General features: G+C 38.8%; 1 long non-coding RNA gene across 2 annotated transcripts in view; it reads right to left on the bottom strand.

Annotated features, from left to right (window-relative positions):
- Nucleotides 1-16,158, bottom strand: part of LOC118544378 (uncharacterized) — a 113,640-nt gene extending 97,482 nt beyond the window's left edge. For both annotated transcript variants that reach the window (XR_013449516.1, XR_013449515.1), the window contains exon 1: nt 15,833-16,158. This is a non-coding gene — a long non-coding RNA (uncharacterized LOC118544378). The remainder of the gene's footprint in view (nt 1-15,832) is intronic.
- Nucleotides 16,159-17,141: the final 983 nt, after the last annotated feature.

The following is a 17,141-nucleotide window of genomic DNA, read 5'->3' as shown; positions in this document are numbered from 1 at the left end:
AGGCCATAAGGCAGTGGGCGGGCCACCTCCACACTTTATTCCACTTCCTGCTAGCTGGGACTTAGATGCACACCCACCCAGCTTTAAGTATGCAGATGATGACAATGCCTCAGAGGAGGGCAGAGCTACCCTTGTAGCTTGGGTCCCTGAATGACTTTGGGAAGTAGGAGATATCTACCTGCCCTATTACTTGAGGGAGATGTTTCACCATTGCCTTTGGATTCTCTTTGTTATAACCTTTCACGTAGCTAACACTGTAATATATTTATTATTATGGTATTTAAATGTCAGGTGAACAATGATATTTAAGTTCTTGGGCCTTCAGGTGGGGCATGGGGTGGTTAAAGTCCCAGAGCGGCCCTAGCACCCTTGAGAATGGATATCTTCAAGCATTTACCACAGTGATATGGACAAGTTTTATCTTTTTTTAAAGATGTGCACAATGATGTGATGCGGTTAAAAAGGTATTAACTTAGAGTTTTCTGAACATGTCCCCAAAATTATTAAGCTTCTTCTTTAAAACGACTCTCCCTTTTTATACTTTATATTCCTACCTCATCCACCATCCTCAGTGACCCACGTGTGGCCTCATGCCAGACAGTGTAGATATTAAAACAAACAAAAATACTAGCTGAAAGTTATTTCCCCCTTTTATCTTCATCCTTGTTTTGATTTTTTTTTTCTCTTTTCTGTTAGCTATAAGCAAAGGACAGATTTTTCTTTCACTAAAATTGGAAATTAGAAGACTCTCCACCACTCATTTCCTTTTCCAACAAGCTCCGTGGAAACTACCAAAGGGAGATTTTTGTGACTCCTCCTGTGGTCAGGATTCAGGTCCTTCCTTTCACATTCTTCCTGCTTTTTATGGTTCAGAGCCTTTTTCTGTCGCCTGTGGTTTCTGTTTCTATCCCTGGGTATTTGTTCATCAAGTTTCTGAGGTGGGATGGTGTTATATTTCCACTAGGTTCTCTTTCAAAAATGAATCTTCTTGGCCTGAATTACTTTACTTTTCCATTTGTAAAAATGAACCCATGTCCCAGCCTCTATAACATAATTATAACAGAAAAAATTTCCTATTACAGCAGTTCAAATTTATTCCAGGAAAATACCTGACTAAAATAACTACTCACATGCCCCAAAAGCTAAATCCATGCTTTTAGATGTATCATAAAAGAGATGTCACTGGGACGCCTGGGTGGCTCAGTCAGTTGAGCATCCGACTCTTGGGTTCAGCTCAGGTCATGATCTCATGGGTCATGGGATCAATCCCAGCATCCCATCTGGCTCCACGCTCAGCAGAGCATCTGCTTGGGGATTCTCTCCCTCTGCCCCTCTCAACCACTCACTCTTTTTCTCTCTCTCTCTCAAATAGATAAATAAAATCTGAAAGGAAGGAAGGAAGGAAGGAAGGAAGGAAGGAAGGAAGGAAGGAAGGAAGAAAGAAAGAAAGAAAGAAAGAAAGAAAGAAAGAAAGAAAGAGAGAAAGAGAGAAAGAGAGAAAGAGAGAAAGAAAGAAAAGAAAGAAAAAGAAAGAAAGAAACAAAGAAACAAAGAAAGAAACAAAGAAAGAAAGAAAGAAAGAAAGAAAGAAAGAAAGAAAGAAAGAAAGAAAGAAAGAAAGAAAGATCATTGACAAAATGGGGCATCTTCCTTTAATACCCTGGGGTCCAGACATGGAGAATATTTGCAAAAATGTCTGAGGGGTCCTGACCATCCAGAAAGATCATTACTCAGTCAACAAGGACCTATTAAATGTCTATTCCACTCCAGTAGTCTGGGAGGAAGTCATGAGATAAGAAAGCAATATAAGTGGGCTTTCTGTCTACTAAGAACTCTCTCGTCTGCTCTATGGGAGGGAAACAAAAACCCACACTATTTATCCTATTATCTGGAATCATAAAATGTCATATCTAGTGTTGTCTAATTTACTCTTCCTATTCATAGATTCCAAAGCCCCGGGGGTATAGCTCAGTGGTAGAGCATTTGACTGCATAGATTCCAAAGCCCCAGTGCAAAAAGATTAAGTGACACATGTAACAAAGTCACAAAGTTAAAAACCCACAAGCAAATAGTGCGCTAGAGCCCGCCTCAGACCTGAGAGTTTTATAAACTGTCCCATGCTGACTACCTCACTAAAGCTGGTACCTACAATTGCAAATTCATGATATTTTAGGAATATTTCAATAATACAATGCCAGGCTGTTCTCTGTTTTGATTAAATGCATTGGAACAGGGTAGTTCCCCTGTACAGAACTACACATAAGTAACAAATCTATGGCTTATAAATCTTTTCAAGGTGAAACAGAAAGTGCCAATAACACTACGAATATTTCGCTGAACAATAACTTGTGGAGCCTCTATTATGTGTACAGCCAATGACTTTTCCGCACACCAGCACCAGGTAAATTATCTTATCTTGACTCTACATAATGGCCACCAGCCAGATTGCTGATCCAGCACCACTTAGATACTCCCCATTATCTCACAGCCTGATGGTGCAAATTTGGTGAGCTATTATGCTCAAAGCTGTAAAACATCAAAATTCCACTAGATACTTCTGAGAAAATTGCTCTCAGTAATTTGAATGTGTTACAATAGACTGAATAAATTGAGAAAAATTTCTCTTCTCTCATCTTTATTCACCTTTCTATCATTTCTCACCTTTCTCTGCACCTGCCCTATCCTTAACCAATAAGGATCTTGATTCTTTAGAAAAGAGTTTTCCATTGTTCCACTGTTGAATTGTCCATCTCCAGGGCATATAGTAATTATTTGTTTTTCAAAGTGATGTGTGTTGCCCACACCCAAACATCGTCAGTAAAAAATTGTCCAAACCCTCTTTTGTGACCCCTCTGTATCCAAAACACGAGTTTATCATACCACTGACAACATGTATTTGCATAATTTATTTAATGATAATCATTGGACTGTAATGTCTTTGAAGTCAAAATGTCTAATTTACTTTTGCATCTCTGTTCCCCATTAGTCCTGACAAATACACGTTTGCTAAATGAGTGAAAATATCATCCAGTCTATCAATAGCCTCAAACAACAGTGTTCATTATTATACTCTGTTCATTATTTTACTCAGTATGTAATATTATACATATTATTATTATATATATATATTATATATTATTAGCAGGGAATATAGGATTTAAGAGGAAAAACAGGAAACAGCCCTTAAGGGTAGCTGAAAGAGAAGAGAAATGGAAAGAACTTTCTGCTTTGATTAAGAATTTTCTCCTTTGGTTCAGGAGCAACTTTCCATAGAACAGAAAATGCTGCATTCTTTACCTGGATAGTGTATGTTTTCTGGATGAAAGTCTTCTCTTAGGTTGCATTATTTCCATCACTTACAATAAATATTTGCCCTGTTCATTAGGCAGTCTTTGTGTTTGATAACTCATTGTTCTTCATGATAGTTACAGTGTATCTGATAAAGTCAGTATTTTCCTTAGGATAGATTAGAAGGTAAGGGCGTAGGTGTCAGAATGAACACAGGAAGGGAAAGATGTTCCCTGTAAGAAAGGGGACAAATTTGTCATAACAGTTCCTCAAAGTAAGTGATAGCTATAAATGCAGAAGAGACAAACAGGAGAAAGGAAAGAGAAGGGCCAGAAACAGAGAGAGGGCCAGAGAGGGGGTGGTGAGGTCACAGGGCATTTTGGATATTTATTGTTTCATTTGAGGTTGACTTATTATGATAAAAAACCCCTTCATTTTACCCAATTCCACAGATACAAATACACACATTTTGTTTTTTTCCTCAGTAACATCGGCTTACTTACCTAATAAGTGCTTTGTGTGAATGAAGACATTTTTTGTTGTTGTTACTAATAAAGTTAAGGAGGAGTCTGCACTTGTCTGTGGGGAGGGCTAAAGAATAAGCAAAGCCTATCATTAAAGAAACAGAAAGCTCTGGAAACTATGAAATTTAAGATCTCCAACTCCCCTTCAGCCCCAGAATCACGAAAAAATTGGTATGGTTTTTGGATTACACAGGCTATGAAATTCAAGTTTCAGGGACATTTTTACTGAGAACTTGAGAAGGAAAGAAAGGCCCAAAATAAGTGTGATTTGCACGTGGTTTCTGAGAATGAACTCTCTCACGTAAACTGCCAAAAGATAGTTTCACGGAAACATAGAGATGGATGCATAGAAATTTTACTAAACGAGACTTGGAACTAGGCTTGACTTGAGATAACAAACCTGTACCCATCCTCACACTGAAAGGTAATTAGAAAAAAGAGTTGAAGTTTCTGGTTGATTTACAGGAAACTTTCAAGTGATGAGCTACAGCAATTAGACCTTAACTCCATTTACTACAAAAGGATGTGTTTGCTTCTATGAGTGATTGTAGAGTGGTAGAAGTGGAAATGAAATCTTAACAGTCATGGTGTGTTTCTCCATTGTGTATTTTTTTTTTTTAAGATTTTTTTTTTTTTTTTTTTTTTTGACAGAGAGAGACACAGCGAGAGCAGGAACACAAGCAGGGGGAGTGGGAGAGGGAGAAGCAGGCTTCCCGCCGAGCAGGGAGCCCAATGTGGGACTCGATCCCGGGACCCCGGGACCATGACCTGAGCCGAAGGCAGACGCTTAACGACTGAGCCACCCAGGCGCCCTCTCCATTGTGTATTTTGAAGTATCCTGGGAGTGTTTGCCATAATATTCCTTGAAAGGACACAATTTTTACTTGTTGTTGGCATCAAAGCATTACTTTTGATTTCACAGAACTACAGTTCCTCGTGGTGATTTCAGATCTCCAAAATTTAATCTAGAGGTTAACATATCAATCCACCCAAGGAGTCCTTTCCACTTTGCAAAAAATGAAAAACCTGTTTATTCTATTATTTTGGTGATTTTCTTCATATTATCAACAGTGATTGTGATGATTAGTTTTATGTGCCCGCTTGGCTATGCTATAGTTACCCAGTTGCTCAAATAGTAATCTGGGTGTTGCTGTGAAAGATATTTTGTAGATATGATTTACATCTATAATTCAGCTGCCTTTAAGTAAAGGAGATTATCCTTAGAAATGTGAATGGTTGGGGCGCCTGGGTGGCTCAGTCGTTAAGCGTCTGCCTTTGGCTCAGGTCATGATCCCGGGCTCCTGGGATCAAGCCCCATGTCGGGCTCTCTGCTCTGCGGGAAGCCTGCTTCTCCCTCTCCCACTCCCCCTGTTTGTGTTCCCTCTCTCACTATGTCTCTCTCTGTCAAATAAATAAATAAAATCTTTAAAAAAAAATGTGAATGATCTTCCATCAGTTGAAAGGCCTTAAGAACAATATCATAATTTCCCTGAGGGAGATGAAATTCTGCCTCAAGACTGCAGCATTAGCTTCGAGCCTACAAGCCTGCCCTACATATTTGGCCTTGCCAGCCCCCACAATTACAGGAGGCAATTCCTTGAAATCTATCTATTTATCTATCATCTATCTATTTCTATCTATATAGACAGATACAGATATAGATATAGATAATGATAGATAAATAGATTGCACCATGGTATTGGCAACAGAATTACCTAATACTGACAAGAATAGATACGAGAGAGAAGGTTAACTTAGCAAAAAAAGTAATTATTGAATTTTTTATATAGTAGATACATAAGAATATCTTCTTGAGCTGAGAAATTAGGTAAAAGCCCATTTAAAAAAAAAAGTCAAGCAATATCAAAGATTGTTAAAGATAATTTGATTATTGCCCAGCTTGCATTTTAAGATTGAATGGAGCAATAATCATCTTGGAGGAAAATATGCTACTTCATTTAGTACTAAAATACAGGTCTTATCCCCCTTTCCCTTTCTCTTTCCTTACCTTCCAGAAGGTAAGGAACATGTCTTAGAATTCCTTGTTCATGATAGGTATACAATAAATGTTTACTGAATAAATTAGCATCTTGAATGTTAGTCATTCAACACATATTGACCGTGTTCCAGCACTGTGCTGAGTGTGGGGGCTACAGCAGTAAATACACACAGTCCTCCCCTCATGGAAGCATGTCGTGGTTTATCTGACCTAAGGTCTGACAAAGGCATTGAGAGATATGCTGGAGAAAAAGAGATTATCCTGATTTATGTCAAACTCAGAAAGTTAGCAGTTTTTTTATTCCCCCAGTACATTTTGTTTGGCTTCCTAATTATTATATATTTAAACCATTTTGTGGAGACAATCTGGAGGCTAAGGGCATCAGTGGAGTTGTCAGACAGACCCAAGCCTGAATGTGACCTTGGACAAGTTGCTTAACATCCCTGAGCTTCAGGATTCCCAACTATAAAATGAGAACAATACCTATGGGTGTGTGTGTGTGTGTGTGTGTGTGTGTAATGAAGTACTGTCAGGAAATCTTGCAGCTCAGTGCCTAGCATGTGGAAAGTCCGCAATAAATGGTAGCTGGATTTGACATACTTTACACTTTAAACTATAGTCTCTGGGGTGACAAGTTCCTTAAGCAAAGTAACTACTACACTAAAGAATACTTCCTCATATCTGTCAAAGCATACATTCATTAGGGCTCAGAGGAGCTTCCCTTCTTTTAGGATGACTTTGAGGGTGTGCTCAAAACATTTGTTTATCCAAGGGGAAAACCCCAACATGTGATGGTAAGGCTTTAAAGAGGAATTTCCATGAAAAAAAAAAAAAAAAGATTTGTATTTTTAGATAATTTTGTATATAACATAAATATAAATAATAAGTATGTATAGATTATATATATACACACACATTCATGAGAGTCACAGACTATTAGATCTAGACGTATCGGAGATCATTTAGATCTCACTTTATAAAACTTTAGAAAAGCAAAATAACTTCTCCAAGGGCACTGATTTAGTGGCAGAGTGAGGACCACCTATCGGTTCAAAGATATGATCTATTACCTATGATTTATCTCCGTACTTTAGAATTATTGTTTTTCAAAGGGATAAATGCTATTCCCCCCAAAATCCTAAGACTTAACATAACTCATAACTTTTTTTTTTTTAAGAGAGAGCCCTCGCAAGTGAGGTGCAGGGGGGAGGGAGAGAGAATCTTAAGCAGGCTCCACCCTCAGTGCGGAGCCCAACTGAGGGCTCAATCTCACGACCCTGAGATCATGACCTGAGTAGAAACCAAGAGTCAGATGCTTAACTGATTGAGCCATGCAGGTGCCTATATAATTCATAACTTTTTAATTAAAAGTCTCTGGTCACTACATGGGAGCCACAAGGGAATTATAACTGAGTGGCCAGTCCGGCTGCCATTCCCATATGCCAGGCACTATATTAAATACTTTGCTTATGCTTTCTTGTTTAATCCTCACCCACAACTGGTTAAGATACATTCCTTTATTTTCAAAATTATCCAGATGGGTTAACTGGGGCTCAGTGAGGTTAGATCATTTGTATAAGTTCACACCACTACCAAGCAGGAAGGCAAGATTTGAAGCTATTCAGCCTGACGCCAGAGGCACAGAAATATGGGAGATTCTTGGCACTACAACTTGCTAAATCCTTCTCCTTTATCTTATTTTCCAGTGTTCAAGCTTCCCTGCCCAATCCATGATAAACTATGCTGAGTGCTTGACTTGATCGTCTAGCTGGTTGACTAGAGATTACAGTCACACAAGTCAGAAGAAACCAGTCCAGGGTTTTGTGCTGATGGCTAAGGAATAGGATGGATCAGCCTGGACCTTTTGCTCCTGCGGTGATGTCGCAGGACTGCAGCTTCTTTGGGGTGTGAACAGGATGGCCCAGGAGGAGGGCCTGGTGTCCTGAGGACCTAAGCAAAATAAAAATCTTCCTGGACATCTTTTCAAATTACTAAGAAAATTACATTACTCAAATATCTCTAAAAGCCCACTGCCTTTAACAATTCTCTTTGCTAATCTGATATGCTACATTCAAACAGAAAATGGGTAAAGAGTATAATGAAATAGTCTTTTCTTCATCAAAGTTACAGCAAAGTACATTGATGTCCCCTGAGGCAGCAGATGAACTTCAATACCTTTTATATAATGGAACTGGTTTCATTTGCTTTTATTTATTTAATGTGTTTATTATGCCTATTAAATAAGACTGTTTTGGACATGGATGTGAAAAACATAAAATGTTATACAAATACCTGATACTGTCATTAGTAACTAGTAGTATTTGGAAGGACTTTTATGACTTGTTTATCATACAGAGCTTACTGAGGTAGAGGTGTCTCAGTCCTGCATTGAGGGAATGACACAAACCCCTGAGGACATTGTTGTCATCAATGTTAAAGGAAAGCCCTCCTTGTCCGTAACAGGTGACAGACTCCAAATAGCAGAGCTGAGAGGAACTTTTAGAGATGATCCATCCAAACCCACCTAGGGAACCAGAGTCTTAGGAGAGATGCAGGGACTTGCTCAAACTCACCCAGTTTACGCAAAGCAAAAGGGATTAGAACTCAGCTCTCTGGGATTTCAGACCAGGGCACTCCTATTGTTTTATTCTTTTCTACATTTTCATTATTATAATCTAATCTTCTTTTAAAATAATCTAAAAGGGAGAAATGTGTGTGACTAATCCAGTGGCCTCTGATGGCCAGACAGCATTTTCCGAAAACTTCACGGTATAACTCAGATGAAAAGAAAATGACATCAGGGCAGCTATGGGACATGGCCTTACAATCATCACCACATCACCCCATAACCTTGTCACTAAATGACCTAACCACAAACAGTATGACTCTTTTCCTTCTTTCTGTGGTTATTGAAGAAGTGACAAAGCATCAGCCCTTAGGAAACCCTTGGAAAAAGAAAGGACACTAGATGAGGCATATTTTCCCTCAAGTTTGTTTAAAACCCAAGGATGGTGATTGGCTTTTGAAGAGTATTAACTACCATTCTTTCCTTCTCAAACACTCTATTTTACTCCCACCCACTTAACACTTTTTATTAATAAGACCACTTAGTCACAGAATAAAAAGAAGTAACCAAGACTGGTGGTTGCTTAATTATTTCATGTGTTAAAAAGCTTTAAGCTTTCAATACAAATGCCAAGAAAATTTTAATATTGTACATACATTCTTGGAGTTAGAAGATACAGTAAGAGGTTCTCTCATTCAGTCTTGCACCTGAAGAAAAGGTTCTGTATGTGAGATCCTGCACAGAAATCCATCTCTCACAGGTCCCAGAACCAATCTAGTAAGGAGGCTTTCCTTACTGGAGGATGGGGACCAGGAGTCAGAAGTCCTCTTCATTTATGCATGATAGTAGTTATTTAGTTGAACGAGTCTTGCTGCTTATATCCACTCTGACATGAGTACGTTTCATCTTTCCTTCTGATCACAGTACCTCATAACTGACTCGACTTACTATTTATTTATTTATTTATTTATTTATTTATTTATTACCCCAGCCCTGATACTAGCTCTCCACTAACTAGATCTACTAATGGATCTCCACTAGCTCCCTATCTTTCTGGATTTCTGTTTGTTGACTGCTATTTCAATCTCTCTTGATAGTTAGCCCCAGGTAAACACCATTCTACTCTCTGCTTCTGAGTCCCATGTGATTTTTTTTTGATGTTCCTCATTTTTAGAATGCTATACTTCTCTTCTGCAAAGCCAAATCTATCATTCAAAGCCCATTTCCAGTCCTACTGCAACAAAAAATTGGGGTGTTTGGTATAGCATGTCTGAATGTTATCATAGTTATAATATATAAGTAATATCTTACCTTTCTCTAGTCCCCAAAGTGTACAACACAATTGTTGCTAATAACATTGTAGTTACATAACACATTTTATTTCATTATGAAATTGTATTTAAATATTCAGAATATTTTAAAATAGGAGTTATATGGAATTTTTATAAAATACATTACAAAGCATTGACCTTTAAGTTTCACTCATATATAGATGGAAAGATAGATAATTTACATTATATCAAAGCTGTAGGAAAATTTTAGACTCAAGTTTTCAACCATTTTCCAAAATAAATTATATTCTGTTGTTGATGTCTATCTAGAAAATATATATTAAATAGACTAAAGACAACCCAAGAACAGTAAAATTTAAACCCTATAATGTAAGCAGATTTTGGATGAACTGCTTTAGGTTATATCCTTTCTTAAGAGATTATGATGATTGTTCCAATATGTGGTATTCTGATTTTCTTGTACATTAAAAAAGTATTTATCATCATATGACCAAACTTGCTACAAACTATGTTTATTTAGTATTTTTTACATATATGAACAGTTAAAATTTGGTTTGATGGATTAACAGGAAAGATCTTTCATTATAACACAAAATAAAATGAAATGGCCAGATTGGATCTCTTGGATATTTCTAGCTTTACAATTGTGGTATCCTATGAAATATTAAATCATCTGCTACCAACAGATTCTTGAGATAAATTTCACCTCAATAATATGTAGACCATAAGCAAAGAAATGGACATGGATAATGTTTTTGGATGGTTTTTAACTTTATACTGAGACTCCGGTCTTTGAAGACTAGATTGAGTCTAGGCTTCACCATTAATTAGTTATGTGAACTAGGACAAGTCATTTCACCTCTCTGACTTCATTTCCTCATTTGTAACATAGGGATAATAAAAATAATTACCCTTTCTTCCTCAAGGTAATACAAAAAACATATGAGATAACATATATTGAAGTGCTATGCAAATGATGAAGTTGTATATAAAATTTAAGTATTGCTTTATAAATAAACATAACTATCTAATAACTATTTCAATTTTCATTATATTCATTCAACTTGAAATAGCTAAAATTTTGCATTAGTATCAGATCACTTCTTCCTGCCTTGGTTACTAGTGAATGGCCAAGCCTGTTGCTGTAAATAAATGGGCACTAGGATGTTTCTAAAAAATACATGTGGCTCAAGAATAGACTTCTTCCGCTTTGTGGTCTCACATGTCTGACCACAGCAACTATTTTTAATCACAGCCTATGCTTTTTAGTGACATCTAACTCCATACGTAAGAGTCATCATCCTTAGCAAGATGTAGAGATGTATGACGTGTTCGATTACAATGTACTTCTTTTTTTGTTCTTTTTTCCTTTATCTTTTTAACATGCGTTTCTACTTTGGTAATTTCAAAAACATTCAGATCACTTGACAACATTGAGACAGGCATTGACCACTAGTTCCTCAAGTCTATAAAGTTCTGATATGAAAATGTGCTAGCCAACTGTTCTTGACCTAACAACTAATAAAAATGTTTCCAAAAAAAATTTATAAAATGACAATGAACTGCCATTATTTCCAACTCTTTTTTTAAAAAGTACTTAAGGCTGAACAATAGTATTTTAGTAAGTACTTGGAATTCCAACTTAGACTGTGTCTCTAAATGCTGATGCATAATGAAGCATACTTTTTACCACTTTAACTGCTTTCAGTTATGGGGTCTCTAGGCAGCTGGGTCAGGAAGCTTTAGAATGCCCCTGTCTTTGAATCAGAGGAACACAGAAATAGCTGGCGAGTTGGACTCAAAAGGGCTTATAGCCAGAAATGAGAAGAATTTAGCAGTTACTCATCTGAACCAACAACTGAGGACGAGGCAGGACCAAGGATGACTAGACCATCAGTGTGGTTCAACCACCAAGGACCAGAGGGCAGTATGGAAGGACACCAAGATGGGCAGAGGATGACAACTTAGGACCAGGTGGTCTCTTCTGCTAGACACAGATAATAAACCCAAAAGGGAGTCACTTATGCTAAGACCCCTGTCACCAAATCAAGACACAATTTCAGCTCTCCCAGAAATGGAATCTTAAACCACCTGATCAGCACTAGTTAGGTAATCTGCCTGATAGACTCCTGCCTATCCCTAAAGGAAAGTAACCTTGCAATAAGCAACCCACGTTTTGCCTAGTACAACTTCCTCATTCCTGCTCCCTTCTGCCTATAAAAGTCTTTCATTTTGTACAACTCCTTGGAGCTCCTTTCTGATAGATTAGACACCTGATTCGAATCAGTTTTTGCTCAAATAAACTCTTAAAAATTTTAATGTGCCTCAGTTTATCTTTTAACACTTGCTACTCTGATACCACAATTTTATGGAAATTCCGGAACAACCAGAGATTTTGAAATTAAGTTAGAAGAGATGAGAAATTTTAATTTCTTGAATACATGAATTAATGGATTGAAGTCTGTATTCACTCAACTGTTGAGAGCAACAAGAATGCAAATATGTATATTTCTACACAAATATAAAATACACATTTGGCATGAAACATATACCAAGACATCTTTTTTGCTCTATTTCTTTGGAATTAAGGTTATCTAAACTCTGGATATATCATCCATCTTGTATAGACCAAATCCCTGACATGCTAGGTAAATCTTCTACTGTAATTTAGAAGATAAATTACAGCTATGAAACTGTTATAAAGAAGGAGAGAGTGTTGTGGGAAGACAGCCAGGGAAATCTGACCTGGGTTAGAAGATCAGGTAAAGTTCATCTAAGCAAGTAGCATTTTAAGTCAGTTATCTGCATGAGGAGGCTTCATCACAAGCCTGTCCAATAGGTTTTATCACACCTATTTTATAAGTGATGAAAAGGGTGATGATGTTTGCCTGGGGGGGGAAGGCCAGGCATTGGGGCACTGAAGGCATGTCAGAGAATTTTATTTAACCTTATTTCTAATTGTTGGCTTTTCATAAAGAGAATCATTTTGTGTATTACTTATGTAATTAAAAATCAATTTTCACATAAGTTTAAGTAACTCATGCCTGAGATCACCTAGCAAATAATTGCCAATGCTAAGATTTCAACTCAGGTCTATCAGACCCCAATGCTCATAACCGGTATGCTCTGGAAAACATCTAGACTTCCAGTAATAAGGCAATGAGTATGTAAATAGTAGTAAAAAATATATGGAATAAGACACTTTAATTTGGAGGTCTAAGGCACAGATTTTTTTTTTAAAGATTTTATTTATTTATTTGACAGAGAGGGACACAGCGAGAGAGGGAACACAAGCAGGGGGAGTGGGGGAGGGAGAAGCAGGCTTCCTGCCGAGCAGGGAGCCCGATGCGGGGCTCGATCCCAGGACCCTGGGATCATGACCTGAGCCGAAGGCAGATGCTTAATGACTGAGCCACCCAGGCGCCCCAACAGATGCTTTTGATAAATAGGTCTACCACAGATCTACTAGCTTTTGGGACTTAAATCCTGCTTATCTGATGCCTTTTGCTCCTCCATATTTGTGTTCTCCATTTTTCTGCATAAAAGCTGTGACATTCCCCTGGATACCGGTACCCTAACTTAAAGATGAAGAAAAGATACAGAACTTAAACAAATACCAGGGCAGGACCTGGATCCTTAGCCTCTAATGGAGGAACTCTCTCCCTGTTGTCAAATACACACACACACACACACACACATCACACATACACACACAATACACACCACACACACACACACACACATACACACCACACATCACACACACATCACACACACACACACCACACACACACACATCACACACCACACCACACACACACACACCACACATCACACATATACACACACATCACAAACACACATCACACACACATCACACACACACACACCACACACCACACACACCCACATACCACACACACACACACACACCACACACCACACATCACACACATACACACACACACCACGCATCACACACACACACACATACATATCACACATACACCACACATACACACACACATCACACACACACACACACATCACACACACACATCACACATACACACACACCACACATCACACACACACACATCACACATACACACACACACCACACATCACACACACACACATCACACATACACACACACACACATCACACATACACACACATCACACATTATACACACACACACACCACACACCACACATCACACACATACACACACACACCACACATCACACACACACACATACATATCACACATACACCACACATACACACACACATCACACACACACATCACACATACACACACACCACACATCACACACACACACATCACACATACACACACACACCACACATCACACACACACATCACACACACATCACACATACACACACACACCACACATCACACACACACACACATCACACATACACACACATCACACATTATACACACACATCACACATACACACACATCACACACACACATCACACACACATCACACATACACACACACACCACACATCACACACACACACACATCACACATACACACACACCACACATCACACACACACATCACACATACACACACACCACACATCACACACACACATCACACACACATCACACATACACACACACACCACACATCACACACACACATCACACATACACACACACCACACATCACACACACACATCACACATACACACACACCACACATCACACACACACATCACACACACACACCACACATCACACATACACACACACCACACATACACACACATCACACATTACACACACACACCACACACACACATCACACATACACACACACATACCACATCACACACACAATCACACATCACACACACACACATCACACACACACACCACACATACACACACACAATCACACATCACACACACACATCACACACACACACCACACATACACACACACCACACATCACATACACACACACCACACATACACACATCACACACCACACATACACACACCACACATACACACACACACACACCACACATCACACACACATACACACATCACACACACCACACATCACACACACACACACCACACATCACACACACACACACACACACGCCACTACAGCTACCACCATTTTATCCTGCTCATTGTTGGCAGCAAAGAGGACATCTATGATAATCTGGTAAGAAAGGGTGATAGGCCTTAATTTATCACAATGTAAGCATCAGTGTTTTTCTACCTTGGAAACTAGAAGTACATGAGTCAGAATTCTTTGTTGTAAGCAAAAATAAGTCAAAACAAAAACCTAATGAATCATAAAGGAATATATGTATTAGAAGGCTATCGGCAGCTCTTATAATCTCTAGTAGGCCCAGAGTTTGGAAACCCCGATCCAAATCCTGCTGCAAAACTGTCTCACAGATTGGCCCTCACCACCCCTCAACCTCTGGGCACACACACAGGCAGGTGCTTGTGATGCCAACACCCCAAACACCAGGCGCTACGGGCACCACAACACGTGCGCCCCTGGGAGCAGACCGTAGCTACCACCCTCACCGCTCTCACTGGAAGGATTCTGCAGGTTCCCCGGCCGTAGGACTGACTTCTGATTCACATTTTGGCACAGAGACATCTGTTTGGCAGGGTTAAGACACGTACCCGTGTCCTGGCTACAAGGGAGTCTGGAACATTTTTAATTTGTCTTTACAAAGTGGGAGATGGGCTCTATCTTATAAGGTAAGGGATTCTTCAAGGGGTTCGGATGCTGAGAAATCCATAGAATAACAAGTATCCACCGCAGAGTACAGAGATGAAGAGAGCCCAAAATGTCTTTTTCTGTTACTTTTCTTTTCTGAAACAAATGACTAAAAAAACCAAAGAAGTCAATGGTGGATGTGGACAGACCCATTCTGAAAATGTCTTAACGCCTTCATTTTCAACCATGAGTACATGAATATTTTCCCTGAGGCAAACAAACATTCACACAGATGAAAGTGTAGTATTGCAAACTAGTGCAGGAGAAAATAGATGCCCAGCTGGCCTGCAGTCAGCCAGGCCCAAGAACCACACCCTTCAAGCACGGAATCACAGGTCCCACAAAGCCATCCCGGGTGACCTACCTCCTCCTCCGCATCCCCTGCTCCCCTCTGCCCTGCAACAGACTGCCTGGGCGGATCTTGGATCTTCCAGCAACCTTCCCTCTCTCGTGAATACCATGTGCACAAGTGGATTCCAAGATGTGACGAACGTTGTCATTATTTAACATCAACAAAATACACTGTTTCGTCATCAAATACATCAAAAAGTATTACAATTATGCCTAGTTTATGGACTATGAAAATAACTATGTGAAATCTATTCCTAATTAATCTTTCCACCTAGAGCTTAGATATAGAATCCCAGGGGTGAGAAAAATAAAGCTATGTATCTAGCTCTATAAAAATACCACTTTGTGCTTCAGCAAAAATGTTGCTATTGACTTTTCCTACAAAATTATCATACCGGCTTTTAATTATAGTGGGTTATGGTGACACCTAGTGGCTGATAGGCATATTTTGAAATATTCAATTTGATCAACTTAATCAATTTTCCTTTTTTTTTTTCATAAATATAGTCATAATGTCCATTTATGGATCCTGGCACATTTATTGTTTTTAGGATTTATTTATTTATTTGAAATAGGGAGAGTGAGCACGAGCGGGAGGGGCAGAGAGAGAGGGAGAGAAAGAATCCTAAGCAAACTCCTTCTGAGCACAGAGCCTGACGTGGGGCTCAATTCCAGGACCCTGAGATCATGACCTGAGTCGAAACCAAGAGTCAGATGTTTAATGGACTGAGCTACCCAGGCACCCCTATTCTGGCACATTTAAAGAAGAAAGCAAATGTACAAAATTTCCCTTTCCCACAAAAAGATAGAAATCCTCAGATAAACAATCTATATTTAAGAAAGGTCACCTTTTAAAAATTCTACTTAAATAAATCTTAAAAAGACAGAAAATAAAACTTTTCATGGTCAAAATTAATGCACACTTTGTAATCAGTTAACCCCCAAAAGTTTAGGAATGTGAGGCATAATTGCTTAAACTAAAATTACTGGGATAAAAATCACAGGTTCATAGTCCTAACTGTGCCGCTAATTAGCTATTGTGGGCTTGAGCAAATTGTGTAACTTCTCTGTGCCACAATTCCATAATTGGTAATACAAGAAGGTTAGAATTTAGATGACTTTTGAGAGACTCCCAACAAGAGACTCGACAAATTGCTGCCAGTCTCACGGTCTTCCTCATCATCTAGCCCTCTGTTCCTAACACCACCGAATGTCTAGATGCTCTGTTCTGACTGAGGATCAAAGGTTTACTACATATTAGCATTTCTGTTTAGGTCCTAAATTCATAATATGTGAATTTTAGTTTAGGTCCTAAATTCATA

This window comes from Halichoerus grypus, chromosome 7 (genome assembly GCF_964656455.1).
Source record: "Halichoerus grypus chromosome 7, mHalGry1.hap1.1, whole genome shotgun sequence".
Classification (NCBI taxonomy): domain Eukaryota; kingdom Metazoa; phylum Chordata; class Mammalia; order Carnivora; family Phocidae; genus Halichoerus; species Halichoerus grypus.
This window is presented reverse-complemented; position numbering and strand designations above follow the sequence as displayed.